Source organism: Sorex fumeus, unplaced genomic scaffold (genome assembly GCF_029834395.1).
Source record: "Sorex fumeus unplaced genomic scaffold, SorFum_2.1 ptg000015l, whole genome shotgun sequence".
NCBI classification, from domain to species: domain Eukaryota; kingdom Metazoa; phylum Chordata; class Mammalia; order Eulipotyphla; family Soricidae; genus Sorex; species Sorex fumeus.
The window spans coordinates 11,786,749-11,800,537 of NW_026606072.1; positions in this window are offsets into that span (position 1 = coordinate 11,786,749).

Sequence of the window (13,789 nt, forward strand, 5' to 3'; positions counted from 1 at the left end):
TTATTTTCATTAGCAACAAATGCAAATATTTTAGGATAAAATTTAAAAGAAATAGCAGAAATTATAAAAAGATAACTACATTCTGTCTAAAGGACAATAGAATGAGGAGACATATATTCCCTGAAAGTGGAAGTTCATATTTTACCCTCCCCCCAAAAATCAATGTTCTACGAATTAATCCACAGACTAAATTTAATTTCAAATAAAAACTATTTTTAAAAACAAACAAATTAGGGGTTGGGGTGAGAGTATAACTGGTAGGGCATTTGCCTTGCATGCGGTTAACCCAGATTCAATCCCCAGTACCACATATGGTCCCCAAAGCATACCAGGAGTGATCTCTGAGCAAAGAGCCAGGAGTAAGCCTTAAGCACCACTGACTGTGACCCAAAACAAACCAAAAAATTTTTAAATGAAGAGACAAATTAAAAAGCATTATGAGTTAAAACTGCAACATGAAAATTCAGTAAATAGATATATGGAAAAGAAACCCAAATACATAGATAGAAAATGGTCAAGCATAGTACTGTCCAAAAATGCCAGTATAACTAAATGCATATACAACAGGATCCTAGTTTTGTAATTGTTGTTTCTTAAAAATAAAATCTTTCACAAATACATTTTGATGTTAGAAAAGCTACTTTAGGATTAAAGGATTATGAGTGTTTGATGCTGCTTCTTTATCTTTTCCTCTACTTTCTAATGTTTCAATAATGAATACTGCTACTTATACAACCAGGAATGAAGAAAAGGTGCACACACACATAAGAAAGTGTCCACACAGGCCACAAGTCCTGCAGGGGCTGGGCATGTTCTGAACTGGACGCCTTATCTTGGGTGGCCCCACACAACAGGCAGACACAGCTCAGTGGCAGGAAATACCGATTATCCTGTCAACGCTCAAGAGTTTCAAAACTGTGCCTCGCTGATTCCAGATGTTCTCGAAATCCAAAGTGCACTTAGGAATCTTGATGGAGCACCAGAAGGGAACAAAACAGACGGAGTGCCAATCCAACTGAGCATTACTTTAGTTTCATTTTATTTGAAAAGAAATTTACATCAAGTCAGTATTTACGCACATAACTTTATTTTCCATTTTAGTGCATATCCGCTAAGCAAGAATGATGTCTTCTCCTTCTTCTTGAAGGACTGGTGGCTTTCCTCTCAGGTCTTCAACAGAATGCGTCAAGGGCATTAAGCTAGCAAGGGCACATGCACTGTCCATGCATCTGCCCACCCCACACTTGACCTCTGTCACTTCACTGGGAAACCACCCACGAATCCTAAGGATTCATCCTGAGTCAAGATGCCAGGGCCAAGAATATAATACCAACAGCACACGAGTAGGAAGTAACAATCACTGATGACTGCTAAAGACATGTGCTGAGTGCACCCCATATTTTAAATAGCTCATGTCATCTTTCCAAAAACCCCCTCAGGGAAAGACTGACACCATCTCTGCTCACCCAGAGGAGAATCAGAGGTATGGAAAGAACACTCTGCTGGAATCACAGAACCAGAGCCAATGTACAGGGAAGCAGGAGATTGATTATCAGAGGACACAAAAGAGAAATAAGATCAGGAACAAAAGGCAAGTGTGCAGCTCAGGTGCACAGTCACCTATCCTTCAGAGAAATGAAATGAGAACAAGGCTGTATAAGCAGTAGTGGAAGTGTGAACCCACTGGGCAGCAAACCAAACTAAACAGATAAGAGGACAAGAATTAAAAATGTTTAAGAAAGCAAGAGAGGAAGTCAGACTAAGGCCATCATGGACAGACTGCAAGACCAGCAGGTAAAGGGATGCAGACCTGCATGGCATGGGCAGGGCTGAACACAGAAATCAAGAAATAGGGGTCAAGAAATCACAGAAATAGGGGTATGGTGCAGCCAGCGGGTCAATCTGTACCTGTGAGGCGAGTGCATCAGCAGCCTGATGGCACCATCAGACTTTTAATACCCCCAAATTGCTTTTGTGCCTTTGGTCAGACCCCAAAAACTTGGGACAAAGTTTACCAAGAAAGTAAACGGCCAAAAGTTAGGTATGTGGGAGACACACCCACAAACCACCTCCGGCTCAGCTATATAATTGGAGGCATGGCCTCTGTGGTTCCTGATTGAACTGCTTAATGGCCATGATGCCAGAAACTCAGAAACTAATCTCGGAATCCAAAGACTTTTGGCAGAAATGCATCCTGTTCCTGCAGTAGGTTACTGATGCTGGGCCACTCCAGGTGGGAATACGTTTCATGCCTTGGCCTGTTCCCCTTAGTGGCTCAGTGACCACCATCCTCCAGAGGACACTGGACAGTCAGGTTTGGGCCTACAGTGACGAGACATGCGGGGCCTCACCAGATGGGGGTGGAACCGGCCCTTTCTTCCCCATCCCAGAGAGACCCTGAGTCACTACTCATGGCCTCTCTGGCTCCTGATCAAGCTAATTAATGGCCATGATCCCAGAGACTCAGAAACAAACCTTGAAACCCAGCGACTTTTGGCAGAAATGCAGCTGGACCGCATACAAGGTGGCCACCGTCTCAGAGCTTATTGGAAAGCCAGGTATGATCCAGCAGTGATGGGGCAACTGCAGTATCATGGGAAGGGGGCTGGTACCGGCTCATAATTCACGCCCTACTGAGGTCACGAGTTGCCCCCCGCGAACAGCTTTCCAGCACGGCCATAGCTCCAGAGGCAAAAGGACTTAGTCCAGAGCCCAGCAGCTTGCGGCATAAAAGTGAATGGACCATGCGTTCAACTATGGTGCCATGCCTCCCTAGGAGGGAAAGGGTGTTGCTCCCTTCCACCTTTTTCCCCCACAACAGCAAGGTGGCCACCGCCTCAGAGCTTATAGGAAAGCCAGGTATGAGCCGGTGGTGACGGAGCAACTGCAGTCTCATGGGAAGGGGGGTGGTACCAGCTCGTCCTTCACGCCCTACCGCAGTCACAAGTTGCCCCCCACGAGCGGCTCTCTGGCACTGCCATAACACCAGACGCACAGACACCAATCTCGTAATTATCTTGCTCTTTGAAGAAATCCAAAATTGTGAGGCCGCTATTGCGGCCACACGAGATTATATGATTCTCATAACCAGTTATAGAAAATAAAGTACTTCACAATGCCTTTTCAGCAATTCTGATTGTTGGGGGGGGGGAAATTCTAAACAATAATGGTGCATTTTTTGTCAAAAAAAATGAATGTAATCAATGTAGAGAAGAGTTAAGTGGAAATCATCTGCCTCACAGGCATTGGGAGGGGTGGGAGGGGGGTATATTGGGGTTCTTGGTGGTGAAAAATGAGTACTGGTGAAGGGAGAGGTGTTTGATCATTGTATAACGGAGACTTAAACCTGAAAGCTTAGTAACTTTTCCCACAGTGATTCAATAAATAAATATAAGAAGAAAAAACATAAATAAACTATTAAAAAAAAAAGTAAGGTGGAGTTCATGCCCAATTCAATCAGCTAATCAGTGGCTGAATAAATAGCAGTACTCCTACATGAAAAAAAAAATTACAGAAAGGTCCACAGAGTGGAGGCAGTGTGTGCAGGTCAGATACCAGAATGTGAAACAAAGAAATCAATGGGTTCATCAGCCAAGTGGAAGAAATGGAAGTGCAGGAGTGGAAATACCTCTACTCTGGAAAAGCAAGAAGCAGATAGAGAAGGCACTGAGTTGTGAAGGAATTGAATCATTTCCTTTTAACTGTTATTGTAACTCTTGTGTGATGTCTTCCTGGCAACGCTGCCATACTAATTAAGAAATATGAACCCTCCCTCAGTGTCTAAACTTAAAGAGAACAGAATGAAAACACAACAGCTGCTGTCATTGTCCAGCAGGAAACCAAGTCAGTTTGGATGCTTGGTGAGTCTTGATTTTCTCTCAATCCTCTGGGTTTTTAGGAATTCTTGCTGAGAACAAGGTCTGATTACAGTGAAAACTATGCCACTTGAAAAAGAAGAACTTGGGTTTTTCTCTTGCACTATTGTCACAGCCATGATTAAAGGTCACCTTTGGAAAAACTTCCAGGGTGTTGAGATCATGTGCTCAGTGAACAGTGGCCATGAGGAACTCTCTCCCTCCAGCTCAAAAATAATCCATCACTCGCCATATGATAGATGACCACACACTGAAGCCCTCTGGGGACTAGCCCTTGCTTACATTTTCATAACCTTCATCTCAGAATGAATTCCCTATATTGACATCTTGGCAGCTCTAATCCTACTCAGATATGCCAAAAGTCTATGTAAGAGGATTAAGAATTAAATGACTTGCCTCCCCCTTGATGAAGAGCTTAGTCATGGATCATGGTTTATCTACCAACTAACACTTTCATGTTCAGGTGAGGCAAGGGAAGAAGCATAAATTGAATCATGAAATAATGATCAAGTTTGAAATAAGACAAGAAGACAGCTGGTTCACTGGAGAAGAGCTTTCAGTTCAAACCAGGGTAGAATAGGAGGCAGATACTGGTGACTTGAAAACCAAAGGACAAGGGAATGGGAGCAAAGATCATATAATCTTAATAAGATTTGAAAAAATGGCTGGAGCAATAGTACAGAGGGTAGGGCGTTTGCCTTGCACGTGGCCCACTCGACCAACCCAGGTTCAATTCCTCCACCCCTCTCGGAGTAGCTAGCCTGGCAAGCTACCAAGAGTATCACGCCCACACGGCAAAGCCTGACAAGCTACCTGTGACGTATTCGATATGCCAAACACAGTAACAAGTCTCACAATGTTACTGGGCCTGCTCGAGCAAATTGATGAACAACGGGAGGACAGTGACAGTGAGATAAAAACGAAGCGAAATTATTGTGCTAAGGTAGATGACCACAAGTTGTCGGGCTTGAAAATGAGCAAATAACAGTATCAAATACTTAGTGTTTAAGAGACTCTCCGAAATTTCCTATAGGGAACTTGTCCACTATTTATGCCATATCCTCCAATCAACATCCTTTTCAACAGATCTGATTGCTGACCATGTCGAATATTCTCAAGCACCCACAGGTTGGTTCCTCTCCCCCAGCTTCGTGCATGTCATTCTCCTCACCCATCAACCTTGCCCTTATTTCATCACCTGGATCAAGTCTTTTCCATTTTTTGCTGGATACAAAAATCCACATTTCAATTTGGTTTTCTTGTCCAGAAGGTAGAACAATCCACTAGGCATTTATCCACTCAAACATAATGATGATGATCATAATAGTTGACATTTATGGAGCACTTTGATAAATGTTAGACACTGCCCTAAGTGCTTTACTCAAATGACCTCACTTAAATCTTATGCACCCTTATGAAAATAGTATTTCTATGACATATGCTGAGGCAACAAAGGCAGAGGGAGGTTAAGTAGTCTGTCAAATGTTACAGAACTAGAAGGCAACGGCTGTATTTCAAGCTCAAGGAGTTGGGTGCCAAAGCCTTCATTCTTACGTGCCGCCATGCAGTGATATTTAGTGGTGCTGATGCTAAATGGTATAAAGATGCAGTAAGAGCAGGAGCTCTCGGGACATCGCCTACCTGCTCCAACACTCCCACAGCAAACTAAATCCCCCTCATTGATTACAGTTACACGACCAGTGGTTTGTGTTTACACTACTTCCTGATTACCTGAAAGCAAGATGTACGGACTGATAAAGACTCTCCCTTCCTATACCCCCAAACATACTTGTTATTACCAGCCAGGTGTCCAAGCAATGATTACAAGTGTGCATGATCATTTGTCACAAAAATCAGGAACTCAACTAGGATAACCAACATTCCATTGGTCCTGACAGTTCTGGTTGCTCTGGTATTGGTAGTGACTGTTCCACAAGTATGATTTGGGCTATAAATCAGTTGCCCACCCAACACTTACCCCATACCAGCCAGGGGGGGAAAGCATTAGTGATTCCCTGTCTTTTCCTCCTATGACCACTTCTCTGATTCATGTTACAACTGTGCTGTACTTGAAATAAGGGAGAAGGCTTTTAATACCAGGCACAACTTCTGAGCTTCTCTCTAGTAGTTCTGAAATGGTAAGTACATTAACTCAAGACTACAAAACATTAACCCAGTTACAAAACAGAGAAAAAAGATACTAACAGCGTTCGTTAATTGTAACAAAATACCAAACACCATAGAGAAGATGGGGGATCTGGGAATTTAAACTTATACATTCCTTTTGTTTTAAATTTTTTATTAAAGAACTGTGATTTACAAAGATGTTGATAGTTGAGTTTTAGGCATATAATATTTTAACACTAACCTCACTGTAAGTGTCTACTTCCCCCCACTAGTGTCTCCATATTCCCTCCCCACCTCAAACCCTGCCCCATCCTACATCATAAAGGGCAGACACATTATAAAGTTTTAGTGGTTGCAGCTTAGATCTCATGTTTTCAGTTTTTGTTGAGTTTGTGATTTGGACTCTGGCTCTAAGTGCCACTACCCACATCACTAGTTTAACTGAAGTCCTGATGCCTGTTCACCATTACTTCCTGTCCTCTTCTTCCCTCTTGATTTCTTTCTTTCTCTGTCCTTCTCTCTGGGGTCAAGAGTGATTTAGGAATCCCCCTTTACTACGTTTCCTCATGCCACAGATTAGTGAGATCACCCTGTGTTTGTCTTTCTTCTCCTTTTTTTCTTCCCTCAACATATCTTCCAGTTCGATCAGGTTGTGGCAAATTGCATGTTTTCATTGTTTCTTGCAGTTGCATAGTATTCCATTGTAAATTTCTCCCTAATAGTTCTGGAGGCTGCAAAGTTCAAGATTAAGATGCTGGGAGATTTAGTTTGTGGTGAGGAATTTCTTCTTGATTTTCAGCCATGTGACCTCCTGTGACAGTGAGGGATGACACAGGCATGCCCTGGTGTTGTGTCCTTTTTTCTTTTCTTTTTGGTTTGGGGGCCATACCTGGGAGAAGCAGGGCTTACTGCTACCTCTGTTAGCAGTTCTAGGGGGACTCTTCAGTGCAGAGGAGCAAATGTGAGCCCCCCATCTTCCTTTTCTTATAGGGAGACTCATCCATAATGGGACCTCACTTTTAACTTCACTAACCCCGCCCCCGCCCCCACCAATGGGCTGCCTGGATACTATTGCTTAGTAGGTGAGGGCTTTGACAAATAGATTTGAGGTGACACAAACTTTCAATCTCTAACACACACACACACACACACACACACTCTCTCTCTCTCTCTCTCTCTCTCTCTCTCTCTCTCTCTCTCTCTCTCTCAACCCATTCTGATTCCATCCCAAGTGGCGTGTAGTTGAGTTTCACTTCACTCAGTCACTTGGGAGGTGGCTTACCCTGGCCAACCTCTATGAAGGAGTCACACCCTCTACACCCTCTATGTTTACAGAGAGGGTGTAGCCTGCTACACCCTCTCATATCCACACAATGTGCACATACACACAAAACTTGTTTTTTCACACCTTTGCCCTCTTAAGAGTATTCCCTCAGAGCAATCCCTAGCAGAAAAGACCTGAAATTTCCACCAGGGCTCAGCTCCTCTTCCTCTTCCTCCCAACCCCAGTCAGCCCTTCCTCACTGAGCTTTGCGAATACAAAGGGACCTTCTCAGATCTTCCATGAACCAACATGAAGCCTCTTCTGTGTTTGTATGACTGTACATTCTTTCTGTCACCAGAAAGTCCTTATTCCCAAGCAGCTGTGGGGATAAAATTTTTCCCTGTCTATCAAATTTGAATCCACAGTGGCACTTTCCCAATTTGATGTGTATATGTCTTTGGAAATGAGTATTTCAATATTTCAATCCAGGTTCTTCTGTTATGGCTTACTCTCCAGCGAAAGTGCTCGCTCAGACCTAAGGAACCCTGCTATCCCCCCCCCCCCCAATCTCCAACTCTCCACTCCCAGGGGGGCGTCATACTGAGCAGGTCACGCATCAGAAATGGTCACACCCCTGAAGCTGCTGAGGCCGGTCCTGGTCTTAGAGGGAGGTAGAACTAGGGCTTACCTCTGCACAGCAGGAAGCCCCCCTTCTTCCTGTCCACCCTGAGGCCGCAGCCTGAGGGGTCTGTGCATACTGGAAAATCGGTTCCTCTACTCTGCTCTACCCTAGCCTCAAGGGGTCCAGTTCTCTGGGATCTGGTGGGCACCCATAAAGCAAGAGACGGCTTCCCTGTGGCACTGAGTCGGGCCCTGAGCCACACGGTCTGCAGGGCTTGTCTCAGGGAAGTGCTCTAACCCACCAGCATCCTGGCCCAGCGTGGGGCTGTGAGTACCCTGCTCCCCACCTCCCTGACTTCCTCCTGCCACATCCTGATAAGATTTTCTCCTGAGCTGTGGCCCTCTGCAGGGGGATGATGGCAGGAAGCACAAAAATCCCAATTTATCTTTCCTGCCCAGCCCAGCCAACGGGACATGGAGTTGGAAGCTGAGCATCCAAGCTTGGCGCGCCCACTTACTTGCTGTGTGGCAACGAGTCCATCACGTCTCCTCTCATGCTTCCATTTCTTCTCTGGAAGGGAGGGCCACAGTGAGACAAAGAGGAGCGACTCCGGGAAAGCACAGGGCATGCAGACCCACGGCTCACTACAGAGAGCCACTTCCCCGCCAACCCACTTCTGGCTGCCCCGTCCCTGGCCGGACGTCACCTGCTCTGCCCTGGAAGGTGCAGTGACTCCAGAGCGAGCCCGGGCTGGATATCGGCAAAGATGCTTTTCAGAAATTTGACTTTGCAATTTTTAACTACTGTCTTTTGGTTCTTCGAACCCCACACCCGGAATTGCTGGCCCACAGACCCTCCAGATGGCAGTCTCCTGCCTTGATGGCTCAGTCTAGTTCTTTTTTGGTTTTGTTTTCTTGTTTTGGGGCCACACATGGTGATACTCGGTGGTTACTACTGGCTCTACACTCAGAAATTACTCCTGAGTGAGGAACCATATGGGATGCTTGGGATGGAACCCGGGTGGACCAGGTGCAAAGCAGAGCTCACCTGCACTCAGGCTGGAGCTGTGGAGGATGGAGGGCTCGGGGTCAGGGGATTGACAGAGTGCACAGCTCTGATACCAATTTCCCGAGAGCCCTGCGATGCTGCCTGTGTTTTTATTCTGGGCGGGTTGGAAGGTTTGAAGGACACTATTGCCATTTATTTATATGAGTAAAACCTCAAGCAGCCCCATCCCCAGAAAGTAACCAAATTATGCAGAAAGGCAGAGGCCTATTGGACCTTTGGCTCCACCTCAGCACTGAGAGTGGCCATGCCAAGGGCACATGCCCTGTGGGGCAGGCCTCAGCCACGGGAGGAAGGCCTGGTCCTCTTGCTGGCACTGTTTGGTAGATGAGCATGCGAGGCAATCAGGGAGGCTTGGGCAAGCCCCTGGTGCTTCCAGACAACTCACAAGCACACAAATCCCTGCAGAGAGCATGGGTGAGTATGGAGAAAAGGGACACTAGTGGGAAGGCTGCATGACTGGCACAGTGGGGCAGGGCTGAGACGCTGCGTGGCATGGAGAGGAGAGGTGTTGTTCTGGGGCATGGCAGCAGGGTGTGTGTGTGTGTGTGTGTGTGTGTGTGTGTGTGTGTGTGTGTGCAGGGGAGCTGGTGGTGAGAGCAATGGGTGGCAGATGGGTGGCCTAGTGAAGAGAATGGCTAGATGTGACCAGGTTAATTTTATATTGTTTAACAAATCACCACAAACTTAAGAGCTTAAAACATGACACTATTATCTTTCAGCTCTGGAAGCTGGATGTCCCAGTCAAGGCTTTGGCAACATCGTCTTCCTCCCAGATAGCCTAGGGAGCTCTAAGACCAAACATGCCTTTCCAGTACTCCCTCCATTCCTTGGCTCATGGCCTCTTCATCTCTAAAATCAACATCACATTGTTTTCACCCGTTATCCTTCATCATGTCTCCCGTCACAGCTGGGAGAGCTCCTCTGCATCTGAAGACTTGTGTGATTACATTGAGACTTGTCTTATAAAGGGTACTCTCCCATTTTAAGATCTTTTCCTAAACAAATATGAAAAATTCATTTGACCATGAAATGTAAAACAATCAAAGTTTATAGGGTAAGGTATCTTGGGGAGTAGAAGGGGATGGGCTGTAATCCTAGTGGCTATCACTGTGAGGAAAAACAGTGGAATCAAATTTGGGTCTGATTCCAGAGTCCATGCTCCTTTCCAGAAGACAGCTTAAAACAGCAGCTAAGTTGAATGTGGTTGTGTCTTCTGGAGGCCAAATCAGAAGGGTATATAAATTTAATGCAGCTGCAGGCAGCCCGAATTCAATTTACATTTTAAATTAAATTAAATGGTGCTGGTCACTTTTGTTTATTGTTATTCATTTTTGCATTCCCCTGAAACTTGGCAAAACCTAGTCCTTCTGTTCAACTGCAATACCTTGTGATAATGCATGAACATCCACTTGTGGCTCCTCTTATTTAATCTAACTGAAAAATAAGACAGAAACCAGAGAACAGTGTTAAGATCGGCAATACATTGCTCATAGACTTGGACACACATTTCAAGTAAGAGCAAGATTAGTAAATGAACCTTGAACATACAACTTCCTTGCAAGAAGCCTGATGACTACTGAGGGGCTGTGATCACTGAATCACTTGGACTTTCTTTGGGCTGTGATCACTGAATCACCTCTGCAGTAGCAGATGCTCCTGTCTATGGAGATTTAGTACCTAAAGTATGGGCTGAGTCAATCCACACATCTTGAGTGCATAGGGAAATCTCAGTCCTACTCTCTCTCCCAACTTATCTCCTTGTTATCACCCCTTCCATGGACTGCCTAGCTCCAACTCCCTAAGTTCGATTAGCCTATCACACACTCTCACAGGGTAAGGTCACAGTTCCATTTTTACATTTATTTGTAGGCTTTTGATGGATGCTTTCCTAGAGTGAGAGTGAAAGCTCAAAATAAAACAACCAAACAATAGCCTTGTGTGTTCTTTTTTTTTAAGCTTTGGATCTGGGCAAACAGTGCCTGTCAGGTACACACTGAACAATTTGTTCAATGAAAGTTGACCAATGATATTTTTCACAAACACCTGGAATGGATGATATAAGCTATTAGTGTTACAAATGAGGGAAATGCACACACTGGAGAGTTAAATTACTTAAGTTGCAAATATCAGACTCACCTTCTTTTTCTCTAGTTATAAAACTCATTGTCATCTACACATAATTGATCATTAAATTCTTTTTTTTTTTTTCATTAAATTCTTAAATGTCACACAATCCTCTGTGGTAATACCACAACAGTGGATCAGAAGTACCATCCCCACAGAGCTGAAAGCAGGTGAGATGATCCGATGGGATGTCTGGATCTTGAAGGAGTAGCTCGGGCACTACTATCGAGAAAAACTTTCCCACCTAAAAAGCGACAGGGGAGTAGAGGGGGTAGGAGAAGTTACTGGCACCCACTTGAGCAAATCGATGAGTAACGGGAAGTCAAGTGATCAAGTGACCTAAAAAGCAATTGACCTACTCCAGAAGTATAACTAATAGATTTTCAATCTTAGTAATTCTCCACCATGTAATTGTTTCCAGTGTGGAGGGTCACATCTGGCTGTGCTCAGGGGCCACTGGGGCCATGTCAACAGTGCCGGAGGGCAGAAGGCAGCCATACCAGGGATCAAACCCAAAGCCTCACATGTACCAGGCATGTACTCTTTACCACTTGAGCAAATTTCTTTTTTCTGCTTTTCAGGGTTGGGAGGAGCACACCCAGTGATGTTCAGGGCTGACTCCTGGTCCTGTGCTCAGGGATCACTCCTGGAAGTGCTTCGGGATTATAATGGATCAATCATGGGTCAGCCACATGTAAAACAAGCACATTACACGCTGTACTATTTCACTGGCTCCCTCATTTGAGGGCATTTCCAGTAATTTTAAGGAAATGTTAAGAGGCACACAATTTATGTACTAGGATATTTAACACAACAAATTCCACATAACAGCTAAAGCCTTATGATCGTAATGCAGATGCAAAATATGTACTTTTAAAGAGCAGGTATACGACCTGAGAAAGTGGGTAAATAAGAATCTGAGTAACAGGGAAGTAAACTACTACAAAGCACTAGCATGGTTTCCATTTCGGTGGTGTGTATTTCTATCTACAGTGAGAAAAATGTTGCAAATTATTAGTCATCTGTAAGTAGTACAATTATGGGCAACTTATATTTCCTTCTACATACTGTATTGTCAGCTGTCTACCATGAACATATATTGCTCCTATAATGAAGAAAAATACCATTAAATTGCCATGCAGTTAATCGAAAACATTATCAGTTTTTCAATCATAATTTCTAAATGGTTTAGAAACAAACTGCTAGTCTTTTGAGATATTTTCCTTCTAATGTTGCTCCTTTGGGTTATTTATAAAAGGGTAAAGGCCCTCCCGTTGATCGTCGATTTGCTCGAGCGGGCCCAGTAACGTCTCCATTGGAGACTTTGTTGTTACTGTGTTTGGCATATCGAATACTCTCGGTAGCTTGCCGGGCTCTCCGAGAGGGGCGGAGGAATTGAACTCGGGTCGGCCATATTGGCTGCTTGTAAGGCGAACGCCCTACCGCTGTGCTATCGCTCCAGCCCAGGGTTATTTATAGATGGGTTATTTATAGGTTATTTATAGGGTTATTTATAGATGGTGAATACTTCAGACTTCCTATTTTAGGTCAAGCTTTGGGCTTGGAAGGTGTCAGTTCAGTCCTTAACAGGAAAACAACTGGATCAAAAACAATGACCTTTCTTTACATTTAAGTAATTTAGTTTATGCAATGATTTTTCTTGGACTTGAAGGGAGAACTTTGTTAGCAGGCTCAGCATATTCTCTGAAACATGAAGACAGGTGCAAATGCAGAGTCATACATAGCAAGAGTTACTTACTGGAGCAGAAGTGTAGGAATATCAGTCTGGGGATCAGTCTGAAGGAGATCCCCTTGCTTTTTTTATATATAACTTCAAGAAATCCTGGTAATTTCCTGTGAAATTCAAAGAAGGACCCCTGAAAAACTAAGAATTGGGCTTCCATCTGACCTGTTATTGGCACTTATCCCAAGGGCCCAGATATTCTATTCAAAAGACAACTGCACTCCTATGTTTACTGCAGTACTATTCACAGTACCAGAAATCTGGAAACCACGTGGGTGTCCAGAAATAGGTGACTAGATGAAGAAACTGGTAATATATGTACAATGGAATACTACTAGGGTGTAAGAGAAAATCATATAATTTGCCTTTATGTGGAAGGACTGGAGAGTATCATACCGAGTGAAGTTAGTCAAAAGAACTGGGAGGGACAGATACACAATGACGTGTAGGATCTAAAGAGACATAGTAAGGAAATTAAAAATGACCAAAGGCAACAGAATATCAGAACTGGTCTATGATACTATGAGATTACCAAAGGTAGGAAGCTGCAGCTGGACGCAGGAGAGTAGGGAGCAACCCTGAGACAATGCTGGTGGAATGAGGACAGTCTGGTGGAGGGTGTGCAGGTGCAATGTTGCAGACATGAAACCCTTGTTAATGAATAGCACTGTAAATTACGGTGCATCAAATTCAATTTAAAAAAAATTTTATGTACAAATTCAATGCAATCCTTATAAGGATACCCATGACATTCTTCAAAGGAATGGACCAAACACTCCTGCTGAAATTTATATGGAACAATAAGCCCCCACGAACAGCTAAAGCAATTCTTGGGAGAAAGAAAATGGGAGGAATCAGCCTGCCTAACTTCAAGCTCTACTATAAAACAGTAATAATAAAAACAGCATGGTACTGGAACAAAGGCAGAGCTACAGACCAATGGAACAGAGTTGAATATACTGACA